Source organism: Mesocricetus auratus, unplaced genomic scaffold, assembly GCF_017639785.1.
Source record: "Mesocricetus auratus isolate SY011 unplaced genomic scaffold, BCM_Maur_2.0 Super-Scaffold_100676, whole genome shotgun sequence".
Taxonomy (NCBI): Eukaryota; Metazoa; Chordata; class Mammalia; order Rodentia; family Cricetidae; genus Mesocricetus; species Mesocricetus auratus.
Window position 1 is genome coordinate 99,869,454 of NW_024429266.1, and position 15,384 is coordinate 99,884,837.

Consider the following 15,384-nt stretch of genomic DNA (forward strand, 5'->3'; position numbering starts at 1 on the left):
TGGAGGTTTACTTCCTCCTGCTGCATCTCAGCCTAAGTTCCTAGAATAATTATGTAGCAGGAACTGAGGTTTCCTTGCTCATTGTCATACAAATACTGTCCAAGTCTTGAGTATAATAGGTCCTAAATAAACTACTGAGGGCACACCATCACAAATCCTTTTGTTTGTAGCTGGGTTTGCAATGTGGAAGGAATGAGTAGAAACAGGGAGCTACTCAGAGAAAAGTCAGAGATCCTGACCCTCGGTGGGTGGGGAGCTGATGCTGCCTCAGCATCACAGAACAGTGGAAAGTGATAGCATGTAAGGAAGTTCAAGTCATGTGTAAGATATGAGTGCCCCTCCCCACTTGTTTTCTCTCCCTCTTTTTTGACACAAGGACTGTTCTAATTCTTCTTTTTGGTTTTGCTGTTACAGACTATAAATAGAGTCTTTGATATTGCTGAGACGCTGAAGAGCAAACTGCTGAGACAATACAACAAGGAATATGCAGGTTTCCTGTCAGATAAGGTCAGTGTGTGACCATGAAGACAGAATGTTTGTGTGTCATCTAGTCAGCCTGTGACCGGTGTCTGTGTTGTGTGGTTTCTGTGGAATCTGTGTTCAATACATGTGCTCGAAAATCACTTAAACACACACAAAAGAACACAGACACACCCATGCATAGACATACAGTGCACAGAGGGACTCAGAATATTGATAAAGAATTGTTACTTAAGATACCTATACAGCAACCGAGAAAGGGATTTTTTTCATAGTACCAGGGTTATGACAGAGAGTGTGGAGACTATGATGAGATGATAGACCTGAATACATCTCTACTTCATTCATCTCTTTGCTGACAATTCTTTTTCTCCTGAGGTTTGAGGTATAAGACTAATCTAATTTCTCTATAGAAAAAAAGAGAAGTGGAAGAGACAGAAATCAAGGCCCTCTGGTAAGACATAAGGAATACAATCAAAAACTCCCTAGACTTTGTGAAATAGAGCTCTGTTGTGGATAGACTGGAGGATGGAGTTGATAAAGTAGTGGAGATGTGGGCCCGAGATTGGCATCAGCATCAAATATTGTTGAAGTATCTATAGCTGGAACCACTCCACAGGAAGCCGTTGAAGAGATCACCCCCAACACATCATCAGACAAGCATTGTCTGGAGATTAAGATCTTAGAAAATCCAGGTAATTCACCACAGGTTCATGACTTGGAAAGACTCATGTGAAGTGGACTCCATTACATCTGGTCAGCCACACACACTTGAGACTGCAGCTCACAAGGAAAGCAAGGAGGTACTACTGACCAGGTGTATGAAGTCTGGAGCACTGAGCAGCACAGAGCAAGATTCATCCCCCTTTCCATGTCCTCAGTTTTGATTCCCCGGATCCACTTTGGTGTGGTAAGAGAACCTAACGTGATTCGCATTTTCCCTTTCCTTCCTGCCACCCTGACTATCTTGCAAAAATAGGCTTTAACTTAGTTTAAGCCACTTCATTTTCGTCAAAACATGTTGGATTCATGTCCTCGACTTTTCAGTGCTATGTAGAGATTAGAGGAAGCACATTAAGATAATACTGAATGAACAGCCAATGTGCTGTGCATTGTCACTTTCTAAATGTTGGACTCTCAGGGATCTGACATAGTGGAGAGATGTGAAGGCAAGAGAATTTTCATTGTATGAGATCATGTTTTCAGCATTAGGGAGACATTCATAGGGAATCCTCAAGTAGATCAGGGAGACGATGACACTGTGACTGATGTGCTAGCATTGTCAGTGTTAGAAATTGTGATGGAATCTCCAGAAAGCGCCTGACACTGGGTGTGCTTAGCTACCTCTACATTTCATGTTCTCTTCAGGTGACATGGCACAGGGAGACAGGGGAAGATCTGGTGTGTCAGCTAGCATTGTCGACACAGGGCACACAGATTCTGTTGGAACAAAATGGCTAGGGAAGGTCAGCTCTCCAGGAAGTCTTCTCACATCTGCATATGCGCTGAAACACCTATGCATTGTTGCTCACACGTGATCATGTACATTTTGTAAAATATATGCAATACATGGACACGTGCAAACATAGTTTATAAATGAAAGATTCCAAAAGGGAAATCCACAAATATGGCAGCACACAGTTGTCAATAATTTACTTCCTTTTATTTTCAAGTTTCTAAAGTATGGGTTGATTATTGCTTGTCTGGCATTAGTCAAAGATCTCTGGTGTTGTATTATATTTTGGTTGCTGAGTGTGTTCATATATTTCTTTTTCCCATCAATTCTTCCAGTGTGTGTACAAAGAGCCTCTTCTCTCCTGGAGGATGGGTGACCAGGGTTTCCATTCAATGGATGAAAGCAAATCCAATACCCCGGCCTCTGCTCTCTGTCTTATGTCCTCTGCCCTGAGTGTGTGCACGAGTAGACTGGCTCTCTCTGCAGGCTCCTGGTTACTTAATCATCTGTTCAGGGGAGTGTTGACCTGGCTGTGGTCCACAAGCACGGAGATAAAAATGAGGGATATTTGGAGGAATTTTTGGCTAGGATTGGTATCTGGAACTCACCTCTCCCCTCTGACCTGAGTGTGGGTGGAATTGGAACCACATTTTTCTATTTTAAAATAGAGACCCTCACTTTTTTCTCCCTAGTGTTCATGTCTCAATTTTTCTTTACATTAGCAATGAGGTCACAGAGAACAGGCCAAAACTATGAGCAATTTGGTGTTTGAATTCATGGTATTCTGCTTTCAAACACGCTGATTCTCTAGAAAACTTTCAAGGCAGGCTTGTGCCATGCTCTGGTCCATGGAGGTTATTTCATCCTGCTTCTACTCAGCCTAAGGTACTAGAATCCTTTTCGAGCAGGAACTGAGTTATCCTTGCTCATTGTCACACAAATACTATATAACACTTGAGTATAATAGGTACTAATTACATTACTGAGAGCACCCCATCACAAATCCTTTTGATTATACCTGGGATTTCAAAGTGAAAGGCATGAATAGAGTTTCCTCCAAGCTGGGGTGTTCTCTAATTACCTTGGTGATATCAGAATTAGTCTGTGTGGAAATTGCTATGTTTATGCTTATGCACAATCCTTTGATATATGCACAACCACTCATAGTAGATTCTTCTAGAGGTAGTATCAATAGACATGCTGTTTGTAAGATATGTTCCTTATGTGGAATGCTACCCAATGCCTCCTATTCAATCCTTTTACTGCTATCGTAAGGGATCCTAGGCTGGTTTGGAAGGTTCACTAAATTGACTGTGCTGAATCACCACATGTAGTGTTTACATTAGTCTAATTTCTTTAGTGAAAGCTTTGTCTCTCAGACACATTCACACACACACACACACACACACACTCACACACACACACACACACACACAATATTTGTTAGTGTTATTGACAGCTAGAATGACCAGATGGCAGGATAGGAGGGATAGGTTTTGATGTTCCCCATCTTCTATTTTCTCTCTCAGAAAAGGGGCACCATTAGAAATTACAGAGATGTTACTCTTTTACCCCAGGAATGTTTCCAAATATTTTAATTCATGTGGGCATGACTGTTGAGGGCAGCAAGAAAGTTCCCTGGAAACATATGTAGAAATGAAGGATGATCTTATGAAGGTGGCAGTGAAGTCCAAAGAAAAGACCTGGAAGAGGAAACATTTGTGGAGAACCACAAATTTTTAACATGAGAGTTTGCTGTTCCCATCTCCTTTCCTGTGACTGACCCCTCACTACTCCTGTCCTCCTGTTCATGCTTCTGTCCTGTGCTGACCTTAAGGAACTTGACAAAGACATGTGTTAGAATGATTTCTGGCAACTCATACACATGCTTTTCCTTACTATTCAAAGACATGAGGAAGAACGTTAGTGGTATCACAAAGAAGGCATTTCAAGAGTAGTTCATAAGCTTGTGCCACATGGCCCAGAGTTTATGGGAAAACCTGGAAGGAAAGCATGATGTCTGAATTTGTGAGTGTGTGGAGTGCACTATCTAAACACAGGCATTCAGCCACAGGCTTATTACTGTGTGTGCCAGATCCCAGAATTATCCTCTCTTAATCCTCTAGTCTACTGATTAGGATAAGAAAGTGGTTAGCCTTCTCTGTAGCTACATAGTCGCCAAAGGACTGGGCACTATCTGGGGTCAACGTGGCTCAGCACAGTCCCTGGGCTGCTCAATGTAATTGGGTAGGCAGAATAAATAACAAGGTGGCAGAGCTGTCACATGAAATGACACTAATATCCTCAGTCATAAGAATGTTCTGTGTTTGAAGAAGAAATGATCATAAAGGTCTCACCCCTCATGCTTAGCATGAGTATGGTGAAACAGAACCAAAGGTGATATGTGCATGTGACTCTATGGTGCCAGGCACTGGGGAATAATGTGTGGACATGACATCATTGATCTTCAGAAGACTGTGTGTGCTGAGCAGGCACATTGCCCTCACATTCTACTAAGTAAAAGAAAGCTGAGACATAAACATGAACTCACACACCACAGGTCACAATTCTAAGAGCATGGCTTCTTTGGTTTTTCATTGTTGGTATTCTGCAAGGTGAAGGCAAATCTACTGACTACACTAAATGTTGCTCTCATTGCCTCTCCTATGCAAAAACTTTTACTATGGTACTTCTGTGCATTAAGCAGACATCAGTTTGTCACACTGATTTTCAGTCCCACCCTCCACTCAAGAATATTTCTTGTTTCTTGGACAGACAAGAGTGTTGACACAGATTAGCGGTCTGTCTTGGTGTGGTATCTGACTATGCTCCACTGCACAGCTCCCCACAGCTCTATGTACCCCCAGTGTCTCCTTTCTCTACCTATTGCTCTCAGAGGTGAGATTGTGCCCTGCTGGAGTCAATGCACTGTGTTTTTGTTTAAGCAAACATCCATGTACTTATTGGGGTTGGAAGAATGAGACCACTCTCTGTATCCTGTTTTGAAGTTCAGGTGGATGGTCTGCTTCCTCGCACTCCTGTGAGTTCACTAACTCTTATCAGTGCTCTACGAAGTGCTCGGAAGACCAGCATGCACCATGTTGGCTTTCATGAACTTCCTGATGGCTGATGTTTATTAATGTACCAGCTGATGGAAGAGTGAGGACTATTCTCTCTCCAGACCCTGGGAGGGAAAAGGATGTGGGACTTCAGGATTTGCCGCTTCTCTCTCCAAGACATTCTGAAAATGTATAGAGAGCCCTAATTTCTTCAGGGTATCACTTATACATTTGGAACATCTCGACACACCATGGTCACTCTGCTTTATTCCTTTAGACTCTTTGTGGAGAAACTCAGAAAAGGCCGCCAATAGCCCAACTCCATTTCCAAGGCAACAAGATGCAAAATCAATGTTGTGAGTCTTCATTGTCCATATGGCTAACCTGAAATCATTGAAGAAACAGGGAGCTACTCAGAGAAAAGTCAGAGATCCTGACCCTAAGTGGGTGGAGAGCTGAGGTTGCCTCAGCAACACTGAACAGTGGAAAGTGAGAGCATGTAAGGAAGTTCAAGTCATATGTAAGATATTAGTGCCTCTCCCCACTTGTTTTCTCTCACTCTTTTCTGACTTTCAGACCGTTCTAATTCTTCTTTTCAGTTTTGTGTTATAGACTATAAATGGCGTCTTTGATATTGCTGAGACGCTGAAGAGCAAACTGCTGAGACAATACAACAAGGAACATGCAGGTTTCCTGTCAGATAAGGTCAGTGTGTGACCATGAAGACAGAATGTTTGTGTGTCATCTAGTCAGCCTGTGACCGGTGTCTGTGTTGTGTGGTTTCTGTGGAATCTGTGTTCAATACATGTGCTCGAAAATCACTTAAACACACACAAAAGAACACAGACACACCCATGCATAGACATACGGTGCACAGAGGGACTCAGAATATTGATAAAGAATTGTTACTTAAGATACCTATACAGCAACCGAGAAAGGGATTTTTTTATAGTACAAGGGTTATGACAGAGAGTGTGGAGACTATGATGAGATGATAGACCTGAATACATCTCTACTTCATTCATCTCTTTGCTGACAATTCTTTTTCTCCTGAGGTTTGAGGTATAAGACTAATCTAATTTCTCTATAGAAAAAAAGAGAAGTGGAAGAGACAGAAATCAAGGCCCTCTGGTAAGACGTAAGGAATACAATCAAAAACTCCCTGGACTTTGTGAAATAGAGCTCTGTTGTGGATAGACTGGTGGATGGAGTTGATAAAGTAGTGGAGATGTGGGCCCCAGATTTGCATCAGCATCAAAAATTGTTGAAGGATATATTGCTGGAACCACTCCAGAGGAAGCCGTTGAAGAGATCACCCCCAACACATCATCAGACAAGCATTATCTGGAGACTAAGGTCTTAGAAAATCCAGGTAATTCAACACAGGATCATGACTTGGAAAGACTCATGTGAACAGGACTCCATTACATCTGGTCAGCCACAGCCACTTGAGACTTCAGCTCACAAGGAAAGCAAGGAGGTACTACTGACCAGGTGTATGAAGTCTGGAGCACTGAGCAGCACAGAGCAAGATTCATCCCCCTTTCCATGTCCTCAGTTTTGTTTCCCCGGATCCACCTTTGTGTGGTAAGAGAACCTAAGGAGATTTGCATTTTCCCTTTCATTCCTGGCACCCTGACTGTCTTGCAAAAATAGGCTTTAACTTAGTTTAAGCCACTTCATTTTCTTCAAAACTTGTTGTATTCATGTCCTCGTCTTTTCAGTATTAGGGAGATATTCATAGGAAATCTTCAAGTAGATCAGGGAGATAATGACACTGTGACTGACACTGTGACTGAAGTGATCGCAGTGGCAATGTCAGAAACTGGGATGGAATCTCTAGAAAGCACCTGACACTGGGTCTGGTTAGCTACCTCTACATTTCATGTTCTCTTCAGGTGACATGGCACAGGGAGACAGGGGAAGATCTGGTGTGTCAGCTAGCATTGTCGACACAGGGCACACAGATTCTGTTGGAACAAAATGGCTAGGGAAGGTCAGCTCTCCAGGAAGTCTTCTCACATCTGCATATGCGCTGAAACACCTATGCATTGTTGCTCACACGTGATCATGTACATTCTGTAAAATTTATGCAGAATATGGACATGTGCAAACATAGTTTATAAAGGAAAGACTCCAAAAGGGGAATCCACAAATATTGCAGCAAACAGTTGTAAAATAACTCAGGTCAATAATTTACTTCCTTTTATTTTCAAGTTTCTAAAGTATGGGTTGATTATTGCTTGTCTGGCATTAGTCAAAAATCTCTGCTGTTGTATTATTTTTTGGTTGCTAAGTGTGTTCATATATTTCTTTTTCCCATCTATTCTTCCCGTGTGTGTACAAAGAGCCTCTTTTCTCCTGGTGGGTGGGTGACCAGGGTTTCCATTCAATGGATGAAAGCAAATCCAATACTCCCTGGCCTCTGCTCTCTGTCTTATGTCCTCTGCCCTAAGTATGTTCACGAGTAGACCGGCTCTCTCTGTAGGCTCCTGGTTACTTGATCGTCTGTTCAGGGGATAGTTGACCTGGGTGTGGTCCACAAGCCCGGATATCAAAACGAGGGACATTTGGAGGAATTTTTGGCTAGGATGGGGATCTGCAACTCACCTCTGCCCTCTGCCCTGAGTGTGGGTGGAACTGGAACCACATTTTCTATTTTAAACTAGAGAACCTCACTTTTTTCTCCCTAGTGTTCATGTCTCACTTTTTCTTTACATTAGCAATGGGGTCACAGAGAACAGGCCAAAACTATTAGCAATTTGGTGATTGAATTCATTGTACTCTGCTCTCAAACTCGCTGATTCTCTAGAAAACTTTCAAGGCAGGCTTGTGCCATGCACTGGTTCATGGAGGTTATTTACTCCTGATTCTTCTCAGCCTAAGTTACTAGAATGCTTTTCTAGCAGGAACTGAGTTTTCCTTTCTCATTGTCACAAAATACTATCCAATTCTTGAGTATAATACGTACTAATTAGATTACTGAGGGCACCCCATCACAAACCCTTTTGATTATAGCTGGGTTTACAATGTGGAAGGCATGAGTAGAGTTTCCTCCAAGCTGGGGTGCTCCCTAATTGCCTTGGTGATATCAGAATTAGTCTGTGTGGAAATTGCTATGTTTATGCTTCTGCACAAATCTTTGATATATGCACAACCTCTTAAAGTAGATTCTTCTAGAGGTAGTCTCAATAGACATGCTGTTTGTAAGATTCCTTATGTGGAATGCTACCCAATGCCTCCTATTCAATCCTTTTACTGCTATCATACGGGATCCTAGGCTGGTTATGGTAGGTTCACTAAATTGACTGTGCTGAATCACCACATGTAGTGTTTACTTTAGTCTAATTTCTTTAGTGAAAGCTTTGTCTCTCAGACACATTCACACACACTCACTCACACACACACACACACACACACACACACACACACACACACACACACAATATTTGTTAGTGTTATTGACAGCTAGAATGACCAGATGGCAGGATAGGAGGGATAGCTTTTGATGTTCCCCATCTTCTATTTTCTCTCTCAGAAAAGGGGCACCATTAGAAATTACAGAGATGTTACTCTTTTACCCCAGGAATGTTTCCAAATATTTTAATTCATGCGGGCATGACTGTTGAGGGCAGCAAGAAAGTTCCCTGGAAACATATATAGAAATGAAGGATGATCTTATAAAGGTGGCAGCTGACGTCCAAAGAAAAGACCTGGAAGAGGAAGCATTTGTGGAGAACCACAAATTTTTAACATGAGAGTTTGCTGTTCCCATCTCCTTTCCTGTGACTGACCCCTCACTACTCCTGTCCTCCTGTTCATGCTTCTGTCCTGTGCTGACCTTAAGGAACTTGACAAAGACATGTGTTAGAATGATTTCTGGCAACTCATACACATGCTTTTCCTTACTATTCAAAGACATGAGGAAGAACGTTGGTGGTATCACAAAGAAGGCATTTCAAGAGTAGTTCATAAGCTTGTGCCACATGGCCCAGAGTTTATGGGAAAACCTGGAAGGAAAGCATGATGTCTGAATTTGTGAGTGTGTGGAGTGCACTATCTAAACACAGGCATTCAGCCACAGGCTTATTACTGTGTGTGCCAGATCCCAGAATTATCCTCTCTTAATCCTCTAGTCTACTGATTAGGATAAGAAAGTGGTTAGCCTTCTCTGTAGCTACACAGTCGCCAAAGGACTGGGCACTATCTGGGGTCAACGTGGCTCAGCACAGTCCCTGGGCTGCTCAATGTAATTGGGTAGGCAGAATAAATAACAAGGTGGCAGAGCTGTCACATGAAATGACACTAATATCCTCAGTCATAAGAATGTTCTGTGTTTGAAGAAGAAATGATCATAAAGATCTCACCCCTCATGCTTAGCATGGTGAAACAGAACCAAAGGTGGATATGTGCATGTGACTCTATGGTGCCAGGCACTGGGGAATAATGTGTGGACATGACATCATTGATCTTCAGAAGACTGTGTGTGCTGAGCAGGCACATTGCCCTCACATTCTACTAAGTAAAAGAAAGCTGAGACATAAACATGAACTCACACACCACAGGTCACAATTCTAAGAGCATGGCTTCTTTGGTTTTTCATTGTTGGTATTCTGCAAGGTGAAGGCAAATCTACTGACTACACTAAATGTTGCTCGCATTGCCTCTCCTATGCAAAAACTTTTACTATGGTACTTCTGTGCATTAAGCAGACATCAGTTTGTCACACTGATTTTCAGTCCCACCCTCCACTCAAGAATATTTCTTGTTTCTTGGACAGACAAGAGTGTTGACACAGATTAGCGGTCTGTCTTGGTGTGGTATCTGACTATGCTCCACTGCACAGCTCCCCACAGCTCTATGTACCCCCAGTGTCTCCTTTCTCTACCTATTGCTCTCAGAGGTGAGATTGTGCCCTGCTGGAGTCAATGCACTGTGTTTTTGTTTAAGCAAACATCCATGTACTTATTGGGGGTGGAAGAATGAGACCACTCTCTGTATCCTGTTTTGAAGTTCAGGTGGATGGTCTGCTTCCTCGCACTCCTGTGAGTTCACTAACTCTTATCAGTGCTCTACGAAGTGCTCGGAAGACAAGCATGCACCATGTTGGCTTTCATGAACTTCCTGATGGCTGATGTTTACTAAATGTACCAGCTGATGGAAGAGTGAGGACTATTCTCTCTCCAGACCCTGGGAGGGAAAAGGATGTGGGACTTCAGGATTTGCCGCTTCTCTCTCCAAGACATTCTGAAAATGTATAGAGAGCCCTAATTTCTTCAGGGTATCACTTATACATTTGGAACATCTCGACACACCATGGTCACTCTGCTTTATTCCTTTAGACTCTTTGTGGAGAAACTCAGAAAAGGCCGCCAATAGCCCAACTCCATTTCCAAGGCAACAAGATGCAAAATCAATGTTGTGAGTCTTCATTGTCTATATGGCTAACCTGAAATCACTGAAGAAACAGGGAGCTACTCAGAGAAAAGTCAGAGATCCTGACCCTAAGTGGGTGGAGAGCTGAGGTTGCCTCAGCAACACTGAACAGTGGAAAGTGAGAGCATGTAAGGAAGTTCAAGTCATGTGTAAGATATTAGTGCCTCTCCCCACTTGTTTTCTCTCACTCTTTTCTGACTTTCAGACCGTTCTAATTCTTCTTTTCAGTTTTGTGTTATAGACTATAAATGGCGTCTTTGATATTGCTGAGACGCTGAAGAGCAAACTGCTGAGACTATACAACAAGGAATATGCAGGTGTCCTGTCAGATAAGGTCAGTGTGTGACCATGAAGACAGAATGTTTGTGTGTCATCTAGTCAGCCTGTGACCGGTGTCTGTGTTGTGTGGTTTCTGTGGAATCTGTGTTCAATACATGTGCTCGAAAATCACTTAAACACACACAAAAGAACACAGACACACCCATGCATAGACATACGGTGCACAGAGGGACTCAGAATATTGATAAAGAATTGTTACTTAAGATACCTATACAGCAACCGAGAAAGGGATTTTTTTTATAGTACAAGGGTTATGACAGAGAGTGTAGAGACTATGATGAGATGATAGACCTGAATACATCTCTACTTCATTCATCTCTTTGCTGACAATTCTTTTTCTCCTGAGGTTTGAGGTATAAGACTAATCTAATTTCTCTATAGAAAAAAAGAGAAGTGGAAGAGACAGAAATCAAGGCCCTCTGGTAAGACGTAAGGAATACAATCAAAAACTCCCTGGACTTTGTGAAATAGAGCTCTGTTGTGGATAGACTGGAGGATGGAGTTGATAAAGTAGTGGAGATGTGGGCCCCAGATTTGCATCAGCATCAAAAATTGTTGAAGAATCTATTGCTGGAACCACTCCAGAGGAAGCCGTTGAAGAGATCACCCCCAACACATCATCAGACAAGCATTATCTGGAGACTAAGGTCTTAGAAAATCCAGGTAATTCAACACAGGATCATGACTTGGAAAGACTCATGTGAACAGGACTCCATTACATCTGGTCAGCCACAGCCACTTGAGACTTCAGCTCACAAGGAAAGCAAGGAGGTACTACTGACCAGGTGTATGAAGTCTGGAGCACTGAGCAGCACAGAGCAAGATTCATCCCCCTTTCCATGTCCTCAGTTTTGGTTCCCCGGATCCACTTTGGTGTGGTAAGAGAACCTAACGTGATTCGCATTTTCCCTTTCCTTCCTGCCACCCTGACTATCTTGCAAAAATAGGCTTTAACTTAGTTTAAGCCACTTCATTTTCTTCAAAACTTGTTGTATTCATGTCCTCGTCTTTTCAGTGCTATGTGGAGATTAGAGGAAGCACATTAAGATAATACTGAATGAACAGCCAATGTGCTGTGCATTGTCACTTTCTAAATGTTGGACTCTCAGGGATCTGACATAGTGGAGAGATGTGAAGGCAAGAGAATTTTCATTGTATGAGATCATGTTTTCAGCATTAGGGAGACATTCATAGGGAATCCTCAAGTAGATCAGGGAGACGATGACACTGTGACTGATGTGCTAGCATTGTCAGTGTTAGAAATTGTGATGGAATCTCCAGAAAGCGCCTGACACTGGGTGTGCTTAGCTACCTCTACATTTCATGTTCTCTTCAGGTGACATGGCACAGGGAGACAGGGGAAGATCTGGTGTGTCAGCTAGCATTGTCGACACAGGGCACACAGATTCTGTTGGAACAAAATGGCTAGGGAAGGTCAGCTCTCCAGGAAGTCTTCTCACATCTGCATATGCGCTGAAACACCTATGCATTGTTGCTCACACGTGATCATGTACATTCTGTAAAATTTATGCAGAATATGGACATGTGCAAACATAGTTTATAAAGGAAAGACTCCAAAAGGGGAATCCACAAATATTGCAGCAAACAGTTGTAAAATAACTCAGGTCAATAATTTACTTCCTTTTATTTTCAAGTTTCTAAAGTATGGGTTGATTATTGCTTGTCTGGCATTAGTCAAAAATCTCTGCTGTTGTATTATTTTTTGGTTGCTAAGTGTGTTCATATATTTCTTTTTTCCCATCTATTCTTCCCGTGTGTGTACAAAGAGCCTCTTTTCTCCTGGTGGGTGGGTGACCAGGGTTTCCATTCAATGGATGAAAGCAAATCCAATACTCCCTGGCCTCTGCTCTCTGTCTTATGTCCTCTGCCCTAAGTATGTTCACAAGTAGACCGGCTCTCTCTGTAGGCTCCTGGTTACTTGATCGTCTGTTCAGGGGATAGTTGACCTGGGTGTGGTCCACAAGCCCGGATATCAAAACGAGGGACATTTGGAGGAATTTTTGGCTAGGATGGGGATCTGCAACTCACCTCTGCCCTCTGCCCTGAGTGTGGGTGGAACTGGAACCACATTTTCTATTTTAAACTAGAGAACCTCACTTTTTTCTCCCTAGTGTTCATGTCTCACTTTTTCTTTACATTAGCAATGGGGTCACAGAGAACAGGCCAAAACTATTAGCAATTTGGTGATTGAATTCATTGTACTCTGCTCTCAAACTCGCTGATTCTCTAGAAAACTTTCAAGGCAGGCTTGTGCCATGCACTGGTTCATGGAGGTTATTTACTCCTGATTCTTCTCAGCCTAAGTTACTAGAATGCTTTTCTAGCAGGAACTGAGTTTTCCTTTCTCATTGTCACAAAATACTATCCAATTCTTGAGTATAATACGTACTAATTAGATTACTGAGGGCACCCCATCACAAACCCTTTTGATTATAGCTGGGTTTACAATGTGGAAGGCATGAGTAGAGTTTCCTCCAAGCTGGGGTGCTCCCTAATTGCCTTGGTGATATCAGAATTAGTCTGTGTGGAAATTGCTATGTTTATGCTTCTGCACAAATCTTTGATATATGCACAACCTCTTAAAGTAGATTCTTCTAGAGGTAGTCTCAATAGACATGCTGTTTGTAAGATTCCTTATGTGGAATGCTACCCAATGCCTCCTATTCAATCCTTTTACTGCTATCATACGGGATCCTAGGCTGGTTATGGTATGTTCACTAAATTAACTGTGCTGAATCACCACATGTAGTGTTTACTTTAGTCTAATTTCTTTAGTGAAAGCTTTGTCTCTCAGACACATTCACACACACTCACTCACACACACACACACACACACACACACACACACACACACACACAATATTTGTTAGTGTTATTGACAGCTAGAATGACCAGATGGCAGGATAGGAGGGATAGCTTTTGATGTTCCCCATCTTCTATTTTCTCTCTCAGAAAAGGGGCACCATTAGAAATTACAGAGATGTTACTCTTTTACCCCAGGAATGTTTCCAAATATTTTAATTCATGCGGGCATGACTGTTGAGGGCAGCAAGAAAGTTCCCTGGAAACATATATAGAAATGAAGGATGATCTTATAAAGGTGGCAGCTGACGTCCAAAGAAAAGACCTGGAAGAGGAAGCATTTGTGGAGAACCACAAATTTTTAACATGAGAGTTTGCTGTTCCCATCTCCTTTCCTGTGACTGACCCCTCACTACTCCTGTCCTCCTGTTCATGCTTCTGTCCTGTGCTGACCTTAAGGAACTTGACAAAGACATGTGTTAGAATGATTTCTGGCAACTCATACACATGCTTTTCCTTACTATTCAAAGACATGAGGAAGAACGTTGGTGGTATCACAAAGAAGGCATTTCAAGAGTAGTTCATAAGCTTGTGCCACATGGCCCAGAGTTTATGGGAAAACCTGGAAGGAAAGCATGATGTCTGAATTTGTGAGTGTGTGGAGTGCACTATCTAAACACAGGCATTCAGCCACAGGCTTATTACTGTGTGTGCCAGATCCCAGAATTATCCTCTCTTAATCCTCTAGTCTACTGATTAGGATAAGAAAGTGGTTAGCCTTCTCTGTAGCTACACAGTCGCCAAAGGACTGGGCACTATCTGGGGTCAACGAGGCTCAGCACAGTCCCTGGGTTGTTCAATGTAATTGGGTAGGCGTAATAAATAACAAGGTGGCAGAGCTGTCACATGAAATGACACTAATATCCTCAGTCATAAGAATGTTCTGTGTTTGAAGAAGAAATGATCATAAAGATCTCACCCCTCATGCTTAGCATGAGTTTGGTGAAACAGAACCAAAGGTGATATGTGCATGTGACTCTATGGTGCCAGGGACTGGGGAATAATGTGTGGACATGACATCATTGATCTTCAGAAGACTGTGTGTGCTGAGCAGGCACATTGCCCTCACATTCTACTAAGTAAAAGAAAGCTGAGACATAAACATGAACTCACACACCACAGGTCACAATTCTAAGAGCATGGCTTCTTTGGTTTTTCATTGTTGGTATTCTGCAAGGTGAAGGCAAATCTACTGACTACACTAAATGTTGCTCTCATTGCCTCTCCTATGCAAAAACTTTTACTATGGTACTTCTGTGCATTAAGCAGACATCAGTTTGTCACACTGATTTTCAGTCCCACCCTCCACTCAAGAATATTTCTTGTTTCTTGGACAGACAAGAGTGTTGACACAGATTAGCGGTCTGTCTTGGTGTGGTATCTGACTATGCTCCACTGCACAGCTCCCCACAGCTCTATGTACCCCCAGTGTCTCCTTTCTCTACCTATTGCTCTCAGAGGTGAGATTGTGCCCTGCTGGAGTCAATGCACTGTGTTTTTGTTTAAGCAAACATCCATGTACTTATTGGGGGTGGAAGAATGAGACCACTCTCTGTATCCTGTTTTGAAGTTCAGGTGGATGGTCTGCTTCCTCGCACTCCTGTGAGTTCACTAACTCTTATCAGTGCTCTACGAAGTGCTCGGAAGACAAGCATGCACCATGTTGGCTTTCATGAACTTCCTGATGGCTGATGTTTACTAAATGTACCAGCTGATGGAAGAGTGAGGACT

General features: G+C 42.5%; 2 long non-coding RNA genes across 6 annotated transcripts in view; one reads left to right on the forward strand and one right to left on the reverse strand.

Annotated features, from left to right (window-relative positions):
- The window catches only part of LOC121136718, an 88,747-nt gene that overhangs the window by 39,391 nt on the left and 33,972 nt on the right, over positions 1-15,384 (reverse strand). The window contains exon 6 of one of the 4 annotated variants that reach the window (XR_005873789.1): positions 11,769-11,787. The exons of 2 other annotated variants lie outside the window; for them this stretch is intronic. This is a non-coding gene — a long non-coding RNA (uncharacterized LOC121136718). Of the gene's footprint in view, positions 1-11,768; positions 11,788-15,384 lie in introns of those variants that run through there. One more of the 4 variants, XR_005873794.1, reaches the window with a different exon arrangement.
- On the forward strand, positions 317-11,663 carry LOC121136720. Of its 2 annotated transcripts, none has more exons than XR_005873803.1 (7): positions 317-507; positions 5,273-5,494; positions 5,595-5,700; positions 6,086-6,367; positions 10,338-10,559; positions 10,660-10,765; positions 11,152-11,663. It is a non-coding gene; the product is annotated as an uncharacterized LOC121136720 (long non-coding RNA). The 2 variants fall into 2 exon arrangements; XR_005873802.1 differs by lacking the exon at positions 317-507 and adding an exon at positions 1,094-1,390.